We start from the raw sequence: 15,643 nt of genomic DNA, 5'->3' as shown, positions 1-15,643 counted from the left end.
GGGAGTCAGGCAAGCTAAAATTAGATTCAATTATAAAACAAAGTTGAAAAATTAGGTATTTTTTTTTATCACCAATTTACAGATGAGGAATAGGTACAAAGATCTCAAAGTACTTTTCCTGAAGTGACCCACAAAGTACATGTCAGGATCTAAGTACAGGGAAGTCTGACTTAAGGTAAACCACTGTGGAAATGACTTCACAAGAGTCACAATTCCATCCAAGTTGGGCCTCCCTCAAAGCCCATGGTGAGCCTCAACTACATTCAAGGGCTGCAAATATGATGGTCTGAAACCACCTACCCAACAAGGAGGGTCATCATAGAGATGGTGGAAAGAGCCACCGTCTCCACCCTTTACACTTTATTAAATAAAGTGAGTGCATGGTGACTGTTTAGGACTGTTTAGGTGATCCAGTGAGCAAGAGATAAAGAATCAGCAAATACAACTTGAAGAAGAGGGGTCAATGGTAGGATAACAGAGCAGGTAAGAAAGATGCTGTGAGTGGATTAAGTTCAACCTGCTGCCCACATAGGATGTCCCAGGTTTGGTTCCTGGTGCCTCCTAAAAACAAACAAGCAAACAAATGAATAAACCAACTCAAGGGAGCCTATGTGGCTCAGTGGTTCAGTGCCAGCTTCCCACGTACAAGGTCCCAGGTTCAGGTTCAATGCCCAGTCCTGGTACCTAAAAAAAAAAAAAAAAAAAAAAGGTTACCTAAGTCAGAGAAGACAAGACTGGAGATGGGGATCAAAGGAGGAGGAGGAAGCAGGCAAATGGTGAGGGGCTATTTCCACATCAAGGATATAGCCAGTGACAAGTGGAGAAGGAAGAAAGAGCTTGATCACTCAATTACCTCCAAGGGAGTTGGGCATGACAAAAAAAAACAACATTAAAAATGTGCAAAGTTGGGAAACGGACTTTGGCCCAGTGGTTAGGGCGTCCGTCTACCATATGGGAGGTCCGCGGTTCAAACCCCGGGCCTCCTCGACCCGTGTGCAGCTGGCCATGTGCAGTGCTGATGTGCGCAAGGAGTGCCCTGCCACACAAGGGTGTCCCTCGCGTGGGGGAGCCCCCACGTGCAAGGAGTGTGCCCCTGAGGAAAGCCGCCCAGCGTGAAAAGAAAGTGCAGCCTGCCCAGGAATGGCACCGCCCACACTTCCTGTGCCGCTGACGACAACAGAAGCAGACAAAGAAACAAGACGCAACAAATAGACACCAAGAACAGACAACCAGGGGAGGGGGGGAAATTAAATAAATAAATAAATCTTTAAAAAAAAATGTGCAAAGTATTTAAATAGACATTTCTACAAAGAAGATACACAAATGGTAAATAAGCATATGAAAAGATGCTCAAGTCTATTAGCCTTTAGGGAAAGGCACATCAAAGCATGATGAGCTATCCTTCACACCCACTCAAAAGGCTATTATTTTTTAAATTGGAAAACAGCAAGTGCTGGTAAGGATGCATATAAATAGGAAACCTCATACACTGTTGGTAAGAATATAAAATAATGTATTGGCTGTGGAAAACAGCTTGGCAGTAACTCAAAAAGTTAAACTAAAATTACCAAATGACCTGGCAATCCCATTTCTGCATATATATCCAAAAGAATTGAAAGCAAGGATTCAGACAGGTATTTGTATGTCAATGTTCAGAGCACAATAAAGAAAGGATAGAAGCCAAATAACTACCAGCAGATGAATGGATAAACAAAATGTGGTGAATACATACAATGGAATATTATTCAGCTTTAAGAAAGAATGAAGTCCTGATGCATTCGTCAACATGGATGAACCATCAGGACATTACATTCGGTAAAATAAGTCAGACACAAAAAGACAAATATTGTATGATCTCACTGATATGAACTAAGGATAAGAAGCAAACTCACAGATTTAGAATCTAGAATATAAGTTACCAAGGGATACAATGGGTTAGAGAATGGAAAACTGATACTTAAATTGTGCAGAATCTCTATTTAGGTTGATTATAAATGTTTGGGAATGGATAGTGGTGATGGTAGGACCTTACTGTGAATTATATGTTTGTGAATATGGTTGAGAGAATTTGTTTAAGGTCATGTACATTACTAGAAGGAAAGCTAAAAGCCTAAAGATGGGATTGTTTAACTAAGTGAATCTGTTATGGATGATGGACTGAGGTTAACAAATATAAGATTGCTCTTTCATGAATTATAACAAATGGATGACACTATTACACATTGTTAATAATAGGAAGGTAGATGGAAAAAAACACCTAATGTAAACTAAGGATTATAGTTATCAGTAATATCTTATATTCTTTCATCAAGCCTCACAAAGCTGACACACTAATGCAAAGAGTCAACAATAGAGGGATACATGGGAACACTGTATTTTTTACATGAATTTTCTGTAAACATACAACTTCCCTCATTTTAAAAAATTGTATAATTTAAGAAAGCATTATGCTAAGTGAAAGAAACTAGATGCAAAGTACCATATATTCTATGATTTCATTAATATAAAATGGAAAGATAAATTTATAGAGATGAAATTTATAGTGGTTATGGAGGGCTGGGGAATGATAGAGGGATTGAGAGGTGACTTCTAAGGAGTATAGGGCTTTCCTTCTAGGAGTAATGAAAATGTCCTGAACTTGATTGTGGTGAGGAATGCACACATCTGTAATTATACTAAAGTACACTTAGGATAGCTTATATGGTATGTAACTATATCTCAATAAAACTGCTTTTAAAACTTGGAGCACAGATTGTGGAGGTTCTTGTAGTCCAGTGTAATAGCCTTGCATTTTACTGTAAACTGGGAAAGTGTGGAGGTTTCAGTAAAGAAAAACAAGGGCCAAGACTTGCCTGAGGTTTTAACAGGATCATTCTGGCTGCTAGGTAAGAATGGACCACAATGGCAAGTAGGTCAAAAGGCCAAGTGATATGGTGGATTAGACAGAGCAGCAGCAGTTAGGGAAACCAGGTGGTCGGGTTCCACACTTATTTGAAGTAGCTGTTGCTGGATTACTGTGGGGTAAGAAAGTGACACAATCCCAACTCCAAAAGACAGAGGAATGAACAAACAGGAGGAATGCACCTATGGATAAGTAGACTATTATTATTCTAATAATGGAAGAACATAACATTAATATAAAGACAGTGGACACAAGAGGTTCTGAGGGGAGGGAGAGGGAAGAATAGGCATTACATGGGGCATTTTTCAAACACTGGAATAATTTTGCATGATACTGCAATAACAGATACATGTCATTATACATTTTCTCAAACTTACAAAAATGTGCTGTGCAAAGTGTGAAACAATGCAAACTATAGACCATGCTTGACAGCAATGCTTCAATATGTGCTCATCCCATGAAACAAATGGACCACACTAATGAAGGATAATGTATATGGGGAAAATTGTTAGGGGGAGGGAGTAGGGTATATGGGAACCCCCTATATTTTTGATGGAACATCTATGGCAACTAAAGCTCCTTTAAAAATAATGAAAATAAATTTTTTTTAAATTGTGACACTGAAGCAGAAGTATCAATGGGGTTGTGATGTTAGGCAAGAGAAAGACTGGGGTATCATCAAAACTAGTTGATATTTGAAAACATGGAAAGAGATTCTGAAGAGAGAGTGCATTGAATGAGATCCATAAAAAATAAAAATGACTCAGATGGTATCTCTCTTCATAAGACTTTCATGCTAATGTGCTGGAGGTGCAGTTAGTGTTGGGGTTTAAGATATATTTAGGGGATTTGAATCTCTGGACTGACAATGTGATAGCCAGGTCCTGAGCCTCAACAGACTCCAGCACCTACAATTTGATTTATTGGGCTCACCACACTCAGCTAAGATGGAGTTGAAGAAGGACAACCACCACACCATGGAGCCTAGAGTGATTACAACTGAAAGTGGGAGGATTGCATCCAGCATCCATGTGGAATCTGAGCCTCCTCTTGACATAGAGGTGCAATGAACACAACCAATCCAATGTCCACATAGAAGAGGTGGCATTGGATTGGGAAAAGTGGACATGGTGGCTGATGGGTATGGGGAAAGGCAGGAAGAGATGAGAGGTGGAGGTGTCTTTGGGACATGGAGCTGCCCTGGATGGTGCTTCAGGGGCAATCACCGGACATTGTAAATCCTCACAGGGCCCACTGGATGGAATGGGGGAGAGTATGGGCCATGATGTGGACCATTGACCATGAGGTGCAGAGGTGCCCAAAGATGTACTTACCAAATCCAATGGATGTGTCATGATGATGGGAACGAGTGGTGCTGGGGGGGGGGAGAGGTGGGGTGGGGGGTGGGGTTGAATGGGACCTCATATATATATTTTTAATGTAATATTATTACAAAGTCAATAAAAAATAAGAAAAAAAATGATACACAGCTCTTCACCAAATTTTAAAACTACAGATCTGAAAAAAAGAAACTATAAAGGCAAACTACAGACAGAGAATAATATTTGCAAACTTAACTATGACAAAGAAAGAACACATACCTAGACTATCTGAAACTGATATCTGGAACAGCTATCTACAATATTGGGAGTGGATGTGGCTCGAGCAGTTGAGTGCCTGCTTCCCACAAGAGGTTCTGGGTTCAGATCAAAGTACTTGCTAAAATAAACAAAAACAAAAAACAAGCAAACAAAAAAATTTCAGGGGAGCCCATGTGGCTTGGTGGTAGAGGGCTGGCTTCCCACTAATGAGGTCCTGGGTTCAACCACTGGGCCAAATATCAAAAAAAAAAAAAAAAAAACCCACAAAAACACAGATATCTAGAATAAATGAAAAGAATTTCCAAAATTCTCAAAATTTAACCATGAAAAAACAATCCTGGGAAGTGGCTGTGGCTCAATCACTTGGGCTCCTGTCTACCATATGGGGAGGGTGCAGACCTGTGCTGAGTCTCATCCTTTAATACTGGACCTCCTGCTGCTGGAGCAGAACCCAGGATGAGAACCCAGGGCCTCCTTGTGAAGGCAGGCTCACCCACAGGCTGAGGATCGCTGCCTGGCCCACAGGTACTGCGGGGAGCCAACTCAGCCAGGCCATGCAACAAAGGAGGGAGACAAGCAAAAAAACCCACAGAAGAGTGTGCAGAGAATGAACACAGCAAGCAAGCTGCGAGGGTGGAGGGGAAATTTAAAAAAAACAAAAAAACAATCCAATTAGAAAATGGGCACTATATATGTGCAAACATTTCACCGTAGTAGATGAATGGATGGGAAATAAGTACAGGAAGAGATGCTGGATATAATTAGTCATTAGGGAAATGCAAACTATACCATTATGATATGCAACTACACACTATTAAAACAACTAAAACATAAGGTGACAATACCAAATGCTGGTGAGAATGCAGAAAAACTGAATCACTCATACATTGCATAAGGGAACATAAAATGGTACAGTCACTCTGAAAACTAGTTAGCAGTTTCTTACAAAACTAAACATAAACTTATCATACAGCCCAGCGAGTGCACTCCTGCCCATAAATCACATAGAAATCAAAACATATGCCCAAACTAAAGCCTTAGTTTGTTGTTTGAAATGATCTGATCAAACAGATAAATCTCTAGCTAGGCTAACCAAACATAAAATAGAGAAGATAAAAATTACCAATACCAGGAATGGAAGAGGTGTCATCACTACTGCTTCCACAGACATTAAAAGGATAATCAAACAAGACTATGAACATCCTTAGGTCCAATAATTTTATAACTTAGATGTAATGACTCAAAAGTTCTTGAGAGATGCAAATTATCAAAACTCACACAAGAATAGATCATCAGAATAGCCCTATAGCCATAAAAATTTTGAATCAATAATTAATAACATTCCAAAAAATAAAGGGCCTGGTTCAGACAGTTCAAAAGCAAATTCTACCAAACATTTAAGGAAAAATGAAACCAATTCCCCACAATCTCTTTCAGAAACAATGCAAAGGGAACCTTTCCTAACTCATGAGATAAGGCCAACATTACCCAATGGCAAAACCAGAAAAAGATATTAAAAGAATGGAAAATCACATACCAATATTTCTCATGAATATAAAAACAAAATTTTGTCCCATTGCCTGGGATTGTCCAGCTGACTAGGGGTTTCCTAGAAGGAAAATTCACATAACAGGACATATTACAAATGCCTATAATGATCCCTTCCCAGAATCTTATTATTGTGTATTTTGTAGGAAAAACACTCATTTTAATAAAAATCAAATGTTGAGAAAGGTACACAATGAAAGGTAAGCCTCCCTCTCATCCAGCCCGTTCCCTCCATTCTACCTCTGCCCAGACACCCACTTACCAATTTCACACACCTCCTTGCTGGATAAGCCATCCAGACACAAGTATATATGCCTGTGTCTCATTGCACACCCTATGTTTTACAAGTTTTTTTAACTTAAATCATTCAGTCATTAAGCCAACCTTTCTTAAAGAAATGCTCAAAATAGACCTAATAGCTTGACCATGTAACATAAAGTCACATCAGGATACTCTTAGTGAGAGGGGGTGACATGACAAGGCAGGACAAAGGACATAAAACAGAACTGCCCTCAACAAGGGGGAGCACACAGTCATCCTGGAGCGCATCCATCTGTTTAACGGCTCTGTGGAAACCCAGTTCATGGACTTTCTTTAATTGACAAATCAGTGATCTGGAGTCCCCCAGCTCCACCCAGATGAATGTACCACCTCCTGCTCCAGCAGCAGGAGGTCCAGTATTAAAGGATGAGACTCAGCACAGGTCTGCACCCTCCCCAGTGCACAGGACTAACACCTCCTGCAAACATTCCCAGGGTACAGAGCTCAAGGCTGCCTAGCACCTGAGCAGCCACAGCCATCACCAAAGGCCGGGCTGAAGGAGCCTGGACACCACCTGCCAAGGCCTGCAGCCTGGAGCTGAGCATCATGGGAGAAAGGGCAGGGGCAGCTTTCAGCACTGCCCATGTGCAGGCCCCACCCAGACCTCAGGGCCCACCCAAGGCCTCCAGACTGGGGATGGCCCCACCCACTTCCTGCTTCAGGCACCCAGGGTTCAGCTAGTGGATCATCAGAACCATTCCTCAACTTCTGAGTGTTTTTCTTTAATCTTTAACATTCTCCATTTAATATTTCAGCCCTTTCAGCTTTTCACTTTATCTACTCAAGCATTATCTTGTCACCCTATTTCTTAAGAGATTATACTTCAATTTTGAGCTGTATTTCCATTTTTCTTATTTCTTCTCATTCACTTTGAGTTTTTTTAAATTTATGATATCTTATGTATTATTTCATTTTCTTAATGCCTGTTCTCTACTTTTCAGAAAGTATACTTCAGTACATAATATAGATCACGACAAAGAGCTTTCATTCATTTGTTGTGGATTACTCTGCACCTATGCCTTTTCTCCCTGTATTACTTTGATACTTGAAAATAACAATGTTTTTTCTCTTGGTTTTCATGATTAAAAAAATTTTATAGACAGAAGTGAAACTGAAAATAGCTTTCTAACAATACAGCTCTGTTTCTCTTTCTACAGGTTTTATGAAATATTTTAAAATATGGAAGATTTCTTCCTGATATTTTCAGATTCTATACTTCCACCACTCTTCCAAGAAGGGTCTTCACTCAGTTCATTTCCTCTACTGCACCTTTTCTTGTCTATTTTCTTTCTCCACCTGACTACTGAATGTTCCTTTTACATGTACTCCTCTCTTGAGAAACATTACCACGTTGCCAAAATCTAGTCATTCTCTATACATCTATAGATTTTCAAAATCAATGATCTATAAAAGTCTATATATATTCAAAAGCAATATGTATATGTTATTTCAATAAGTTATACTATATTTCATTTCTGAATTATCTTGTTTTTATATATTTAATGTTTTGTATTCCTACAATCATTAGATTTTAGTTTCTTATACTTTATGACTACAGTTATTTTCTATTTAGTTTTAAATGAATCTATTTTCATACACATTTGGTGTTAGCAATCATGGTTCATATTCAGCAAATTCTGAAAATTATTTATTGCTTTAGATTCATAATCAAATAGGTTCAGCATCATTTATATCTGGACTACAATATTACCACCATATGGCTTGATACCTATCATCAGACACACACATGGTCCTCAAGGATTCTGGTAATACTTGTTCTTACTCCAATTAAAATACTATTTTATAAATAACCTGAGGAAAGAAAAATTTATTTAATAGGGTTTATTGAATTTTTAAAATTTAAGAACACATCAAAATATTTCAGGCATAGTCTATCATGATCTTCTTATTAAACCTTGAACATATGGACATTAGCAAGAATTAAGTTCTTCAAAACCACAAAAATGTAGATATCCTACAACTAACTCACATTCCAGGATTTCAGAAATGCACGCACAGGATGCCTATAATCTGGAGACTTTCTGCTGCTCACTATGTGTATGGTCATTTGTGGAAGTCATTCTACTCTGTTCACAGCTGCATTTAAAAAATCCATGGCTAACATTACACTCAATAGTGAAATACTGAAGATCTTTCCCAAGAGTTCATGAACAAGATAAGTTAACAAACTTTCATCACTGCTTTTCAACATTGTACTAGCCAGAGCAATTGGGTAAGAAAAAGAAATAAAGTCATCCATACTGCAATGGAGGAAGGAAAGCTATCCCTATAGATGACATACTCCTTTAAATACATAATTCCAAAGAAGCCACAACAATACTAATGCAACAATAAGGGCATTAAGCAAACTTGCATAGTAGGAGATAAAGGCACAAAAGTCACTTTCATTTAAACAGCACAGCAAAAAAAAGTCTATTCAATTAGCTGCTAACAAATAAAATAGCTAAAATGAATTTAATGAAAGGATAAAACACATGAACACTAGCAAACAACTGAATGAAACTAAAGAAGACCTAAACATATGGCAAAACATCCATTGTTCAACAATGATAAGACTGTATTGTTCTAATATCAACACTACCCACAGGGAACTACAGATTCAATATAATAGTTATAAAAATCCCAGCAGCCATTTTTGTTTACAGAAATGGAAAAACCAATTCTCCAATTTAAATGGCTTCAATAAGTATCTTTAATAGAGAAAACAATCACCTTTCTCCCTTGTGAGACTGTGATAGACTAATTTATATAATATGAGGAGGGCTTTCATTGAGATCTGGTTGACTTGGGTAGGAATATGTGAGATTCTCTGAGGGATATTGGGGTTCACAGAAATTTGAGTCCTAATTCTCCCTGTTAATGGAGGGCAAAATTTTCCTGTAAATTTCATGGGGACTCAGAGGCCAGGATGTGGAATATCTCTGAGTACAGAGCTGTGTCTCCACTGGCATATTTTCATTCAGGCTGGGTGCAGTTTTTGGTTCTCAGAAGGAAGTAGAGGTCTCTGAAAACACAATAATTGACCAAGTCCCCTCCTCTTTATATGCTAAATCACAGGATCTGCAGTGAGTTAAGCATGAGCAAGGGTATGAAAATTCACTCAACATCACTAGTGCCAGTAAAATTAATAAGAAAACTAGAAGGTCTCACTGCTACATCTTCTGAAGTGCACATGATCTGGGAGAGGAAGGACTGAAATAGGAAGGTGCACACTCCAGGCTGCTGAGGGAATTGTTTAGCTCTTTAGTCAGGGAAACACCTGTTGTTGACCACCTCTAGAGAAGTTCTCACATCATTCTACTTTTCAACTCCAGAATTTCTATTTCCACTAAATTTATACTTTATAGCCCTTTATTGATATTCTCTACTTGGGGAGACATAATTCTCATGTTTTCCTTTCACTCACTGAGCAGATTAAAAATTTGTAGATGCACTAATCTGGAAAATGGTGTCGATGGAAGTGGGTAACTGCTCATCTCTTTTGAAAAAAAAAAAATGGGAGAGAGGGGGCAAGGGCCTAACTTGAGTGAGCTGTTTTGGGAATCCAAGGAGCAAGAGGCAGCAGGCATCATTCAGGAGGGAGATGGACAAAGAGATAAAGAGCTCAAAGGAAAACCATGAGGTGTTCACCCCTGTGGTTGGAAAAGGTGGTGGGCAAGCCCCACCTTCAAGGCAAATAGCCTCCATGGACGCCCTGGCCCTCAAAGGCCAGCTGAGGGGGAGGGAGCATTCCCTGGGAAGAAGCGGGTTTGCTGCAGGGTGGGCAGTGGTTTCTCTTCTGTGGGTTTGGAAACCTCAGCCCCCTTTGAATCTCAGGGAGGATGTCAGCCAGCACTAAGGTGGCTCTGGGGAGAGTGGAGGGGGAATCTGCTCAGGCAGGCTGTCACACCCAGCCACCCTGGGAGAGAGAAACTTGATCAAGGAGGGGCAGGGATGGGCACCCAACTAGCCCAGCCCCTGAAAGCTGTTAGAAAGTCCAACTCTTAAGGGAAACAGGGCCAGGAAGAACCAGACAAGCTTCCAAAAGCCTGTTTAGCTCATAGAGCTGCTGCAGCACAAGAGGGAAGCCCCTGCCTTGTATGTAGTTGCCTGGTTGGAGCCCTGGTACCTCCTGAGTGAAGGGATCCAGAGAGAGTAGGCACACAGTGAGCACCTCATGATAGGGACATAAGGCTGAGATTCTATTGTTTTTTAAATGGTTTCTTGGATTTTTTTCTTTTTCCTTTATTTCACTTGGTAAAACTGGATGCATCACCTGTGGAAGGCAGGCTGTAGGTGACTGACTGATGAACACCAGCAGCCTATGAGGTCTCTGGGGGCCTAAGAGGGAAGGCTGCTCTTCCAGGGTGGCTTCTTTGTTACTCTTTTGTTTTCTTTGTTCTTTGTTCCTTTTTCTAAACTCATTTTTCAACCTATTTTATTTCTCTTCCTTTTGTTTTTCTGCCTTCTGACTTCTGTTGCTTTTCTTTCATTCTACCAGTTCTTCTTTGGTCTTCACTTTTTCATTTTCTCTCTTTCCTTCTACGGTCTTCTGATGTGCTTGGCATTTTAATTCATTCTATTTTTTTCTATTTTCATTCTTGTTTAATTTTTTCTATTCCAACTCTTTTTATTCTTATTCCTTTGTATTTTTATGGTTTTTTACTTATATTCCTTAGTTTCCTAGCTCTTATGCTGTTCCTCTTTAAATTTTTTGCATTATTATTACTATTATTCTTACCTCTTTCCTTTCCTATGGGTCTAGCATTTTTTTGCCAAGGGAATAGAGACAACTGGGAGGATATTCTAGAGGACCAAACATAAAAAAACAACTTTAAAAAAAAAGATTTATTTTTTTCTCTCCCCTCCCCAGCCCCCATTTGTCTGCTGTGTCCATTCGCTGTGTGTTCTTCTGTGACCTCTTCTATTCTTAGCAGCAGCACCAGGAATCTGTTTCTTTTTTATTGCATCATCTTGTTGTGTCAGCTCTCCATGTGTGCAGGCTGCACTTTCTTTTGTGCTGGGTGGCTCTCCTTATGGGGCACACTCCCTCCACGTGGGGCTCCCCTACTTAGGGAAAACCCCTGCATTGCACAGCACTCCCTATGTGCATCAGCACTGTTCATGGACCAGATCCACATGGGGCAAGGAGGCCTGGGGTTTGAACAGTGGACCTCCCATGTGATAGGTGGATGCCCTATTCATTGGGCCAAACCCACTTCCCCCCAAAAAACAGCCTTGAGGACTGCCAGGAAAAGGGATGAAGAAGGTAGGTAGAGACTTACAAGCCTACAAAAAAAAGCACCCAGAAGGCAGGTACCTATCTAAAGGAGGGGCTCTGGATATTTATAGAACAGGAAGGTGCTCTGAGTCATCTGGAAGGTACTGGAAAGATAAAGAAGAAAACTAGGAGTTGCTCACCCCTGTGGCTGGGAATTGCACATGTACCCCACAATCCTGGCAAGTAGCCACATGGCCCCTGGCTTGCTGCTGCCAAGGGAATGGGAAGGTGTGTTCCCTGGGAGGAAGAGGGGTCTGGCAGATGCTGCACAGTGGTTTCTTTGTGGTGAGTTTGGCCAGCTCAGGCCCCTTGGAATCTTGGAAGAAACCCAAATCTGCCTGGGAGAGGGGAGGCGGGATCCCCTCAGGCAGGCTGTCACACCCAGATGCCCTCCTGAGGAGAGAAAGCCAATAGACTAGAGAGGGGCTAGACTGCCTCATCAGCCAGACTCTAGCAGGTACAGAAGTCTACAAACACCTGGGGAAGGTGGCACCTAGCTCTCTAAAGACCCATTAACTTAAGGAGACAATTTAGCTCAGTCGAGGGAGTCCTGCCTTGCATGTATGAGACCCCTGGTCTAAGGTGTGACCCAACTGGTTATCAGGCATCAGCTAGTAGTTTATAACAAGGAATATGCTGGCACTCTTTCTGATTTAAGTGCTCTTGGACCTATTATTTATTTGCTTTAAAAAAAGTCCCCCTCCTTTATTTTAACTTTTTAAATTTTAATCACTAAAACTGGGTCCATCACCTGCCTGCAGAAGGTAGGCTGCAGGGTGAATGATGAACACCAGCAGCCTGAGAAGCTCCTTAGGGGCCTAAAGAGAAGGCTGTCTTTCCTCAGTTGTTTTGTTGTTCTTGCTGCTGCTGTTTTTTTTTTTTTTTGTGGTGTTCCCCTCGCTTTGTCCCCCCAATTTTACTTTTACTGATTTTTTTCTACCTACATAATTTCTTTTCTTTCCTTCATTTATCTATCTTCTGTTTTCTGTTCTTTTTCATGCACCTTGCCTATTTTGCTTGGTCTTCAATTTAAAAAATTATTAAATTTCTTTTTCACCTCTCTACTCATCATTCCAGGCTTTTAATTCATTATTTTTCTCTATTTTTTCTCATTTCATTTTTTTATTCCACTTTTTAAAACTTATTCCACTGTCCTTAAGATTTTTCACTCATGTGGAGTATTTATTTTCCTAGGTCTTGTATGACCCCTATTCTACCTTTTATTATTATTACTGCTATTATTATTCTTTTCCTCTTCTTATCTCTTTCCTTTCCTCTGGTCATATTTTTTTCAAGACAACACAGATAAGGAAATACAATAAGAGGAATGAAGTGTCAAAGTGAAAACTTACAACATGCAAAAACAATAACAAAATAAAACACTAGAGCAGAAAGAGAAGCTAACCAACTGAATAAACCCATCAAGATAAACAGATGCCTAGACACCAACAAAAAAGTATGGCCCGTACTAAGAAACAAGAAGACATGGCCCAGGCTAATGAACAAATTGAAAAAAAGGAGGAAATACAGAACATGGAACTAATCAAAGATGTCCAAATATCATGAGTCAACTTAATGAAGTGAAGGAAGAGACTGAGGATATTAAAAAGAAACAGGAGGAAGCGGATTTGGCTCAACAGATACAGCATCTGCCTACTACATGGGAGGTCCAAATTTCAAACTCAGGACCTCCTGACCCATGGGATGAGCTGGCCCATGTGCAGTGCTGATGTGTGCAATGAGTGCCATGCCACACAGGGGTGTCCCCCTGCATAGGGGAGCCCCATGCACAAGGAGTGCACCCCATAAGGAGAGTTGCCCAGTGTAAAAAAGTGCAGCATGCCCAGGATGGCGCCACACACAGAGAGGTGATGCAGCAAGATGATGCAACAAAAAGACACAGATTGTCAGTGCCACTGACAAGAATACAAGTGGACACAGAAGAACACACAGCAAATAGACACAGAGAGGAGACAACTGGGGGGAAAAATAAATAAAAAATAAATCTTAAAAAAAGACACTGGGAGAATATACTGAAGAAATTGAAAACATACATACATAAAAAGATAATGGATATGATGGTGATTAATGGCACAATGCAGGAAATCAAAAATACACTGAAAGCACAAAACAGCAGATGTGAACAGACAGAGGAAAGACTCAATGATGAGGAAGGCAGTACATCTGAAATCAGATAGCAAAACAGAAGGATGAAAAGACAAAAACTCCAGCAGGGACTTAAGGATTTGAATGGCAGAAACATATGCACTGTAGGCATCCCATAGGGAAAAGAGAAGGAAAAGGGGACAGAAGGAGTGCTGGAGGAAATGATGGCTGAAAACTTCCCAACCCTACTGAGGGAAAGGGATGTACATGTCCAGGAAGTACAGCACAACCCAAAAAGTATAAATCCCAACACCTCTGCCCAAGACATATACTTGTCAAATTGTCCAAAGCTCATTGCGGCGGCTTGCTCGGTCGGTAGAGGTGGGGTCTGGCTGCGGACGAGGGGTCGGTCCAGCTCTGGATGAGGGGTCAGTCCCGCTTGGGACGAGGGGTCGTTCCCACTTGGGACGAGGGGTCGGTCCGGCAGCAGACGAGGGATCGGTCTCACAAGGGGTTGCGCGGTTCGGCTGACGGGGTCGCCCAGCGAAGCCGGCGACGAAAGGGTCGCCCGGAGAAGCAGGCGATGAAGGGGTCGCCCAGAGAAGCAGGCGACGAACTGGGGACAAGGGAGGCCAGGCCCTTGTCGGGGGCTCTCAAGACTGGAGGGCACACGGCAGAAGAACTACCGCGGAGACAAGGTAAACACGCAAGTCCACTTTACTGAGGGAGAGGCAACAGTTTTATAGGGGCTGGGGAAGGCTGATTGGTCGAAGCCACGCCCTGTTCTGATTGATTGCCGGCAAAAGGTCAGTGGGTGGTACTGGATGGGGGAGGGGTGGTGGTCAGGGATTGGCTGTCGCTGTTGCTGGGGGAAGGGCCAGGGTTTAGGGATTGGTGGCTGCTGTTGCTGGGGTGGAGGGCAGACTTGAGTTTCCCGCCCACGCCTGGCTGTTGCTGCTGTCGGGGGAGGGGAAAAGGGCAGACTGGATTTTTCCGCCCACGCCTGGCTGTTGCTGCTGTCGGGGGAGGGGAAAAGGGCAGACTGGATTTTTCCGCCCACGCCTGGCTGTTGCTGCTGTCGGGGGAAGGGAAAAGGGCAGACTGGAATCTTCCGCCCTGCGCAGGGAGAAAGAAGAAGAAGGGTGCCGCCCTACAAGGCATCGTGTGGCGCTATCCGGGAAGAGGGGCGGCCGCGGAAGCATGGCTGCTGAGAAGGGGAGACCCGAGGGCACTCTGCGCCCATGCCGAGCTTCCTTCAGGGGTGGCGGTGGGCCCGACCAACCACCCTATTATGGGGGCAGCGGAATTAGGCCTACCGCGGCCGCTCCCCTGCCAGGCCAGCAAACCACACTTCAGCCCGAGGGGTGACCGTATTTCCCCCTTCTTTTCAAATAAGGGCCAGGATGGCAGCAGCAACAAGTAGCCGAGGCCCAAGAGGCAGTAAGCAATGAGGGAAGCGGGGCTGAAGAGGGAGGTGAGTATGACGGGGATATAAATGTACAATTTGGGGGGCGGTATCTTGCCGTTGCAAGCAAAGGTGGCCAATGTCCAATTCTCGTTGATCTCTATGGCTATAAGGTCCATCTGCTGTTAAAAGTCCAGGGTGACAGCGCGTTACAGGTAGTTGATCTCTTCTTGGCGGCAAAGAGCGGCAGAGACAGACTGTGTGATGGTCTGGAGGATCATAGTTGTGAGGACAAGTCGCGTCAGGGCACCAGCAGTGGTGGCGGTGGCAGCGTTGGGAGTGGTGGAGACGTAGGCAAGGACAACAAGAAGGCCAAACTCTCCACGGGCACGAGAGAGGCCGATGTTAACGGGGAGGGCCGACATGGGGCGGCCCAATCTGCAATGCAATGGGGGTTCAAGCAAAAAAAGGAGGGGGGC

The 15,643-nt window shown here is 42.2% G+C and overlaps 1 long non-coding RNA gene across 1 annotated transcript in view; it reads right to left on the bottom strand.

The window, feature by feature from the left end:
* Window positions 1-608: 608 nt before the first annotated feature.
* The window catches only part of LOC139436390 (uncharacterized), a 30,656-nt gene continuing 15,621 nt past the window's right edge, over window positions 609-15,643 (bottom strand). The window contains exon 2 of the long non-coding RNA XR_011645600.1: window positions 609-684. This is a non-coding gene — a long non-coding RNA (uncharacterized lncRNA). The remainder of the gene's footprint in view (window positions 685-15,643) is intronic.

This window comes from Dasypus novemcinctus, chromosome 14, assembly GCF_030445035.2.
Source record: "Dasypus novemcinctus isolate mDasNov1 chromosome 14, mDasNov1.1.hap2, whole genome shotgun sequence".
NCBI lineage: Eukaryota > Metazoa > Chordata > Mammalia > Cingulata > Dasypodidae > Dasypus > Dasypus novemcinctus.
Note: the sequence above shows the minus strand (reverse complement) of the source record. Positions and strands in the feature narration are given on the sequence as shown.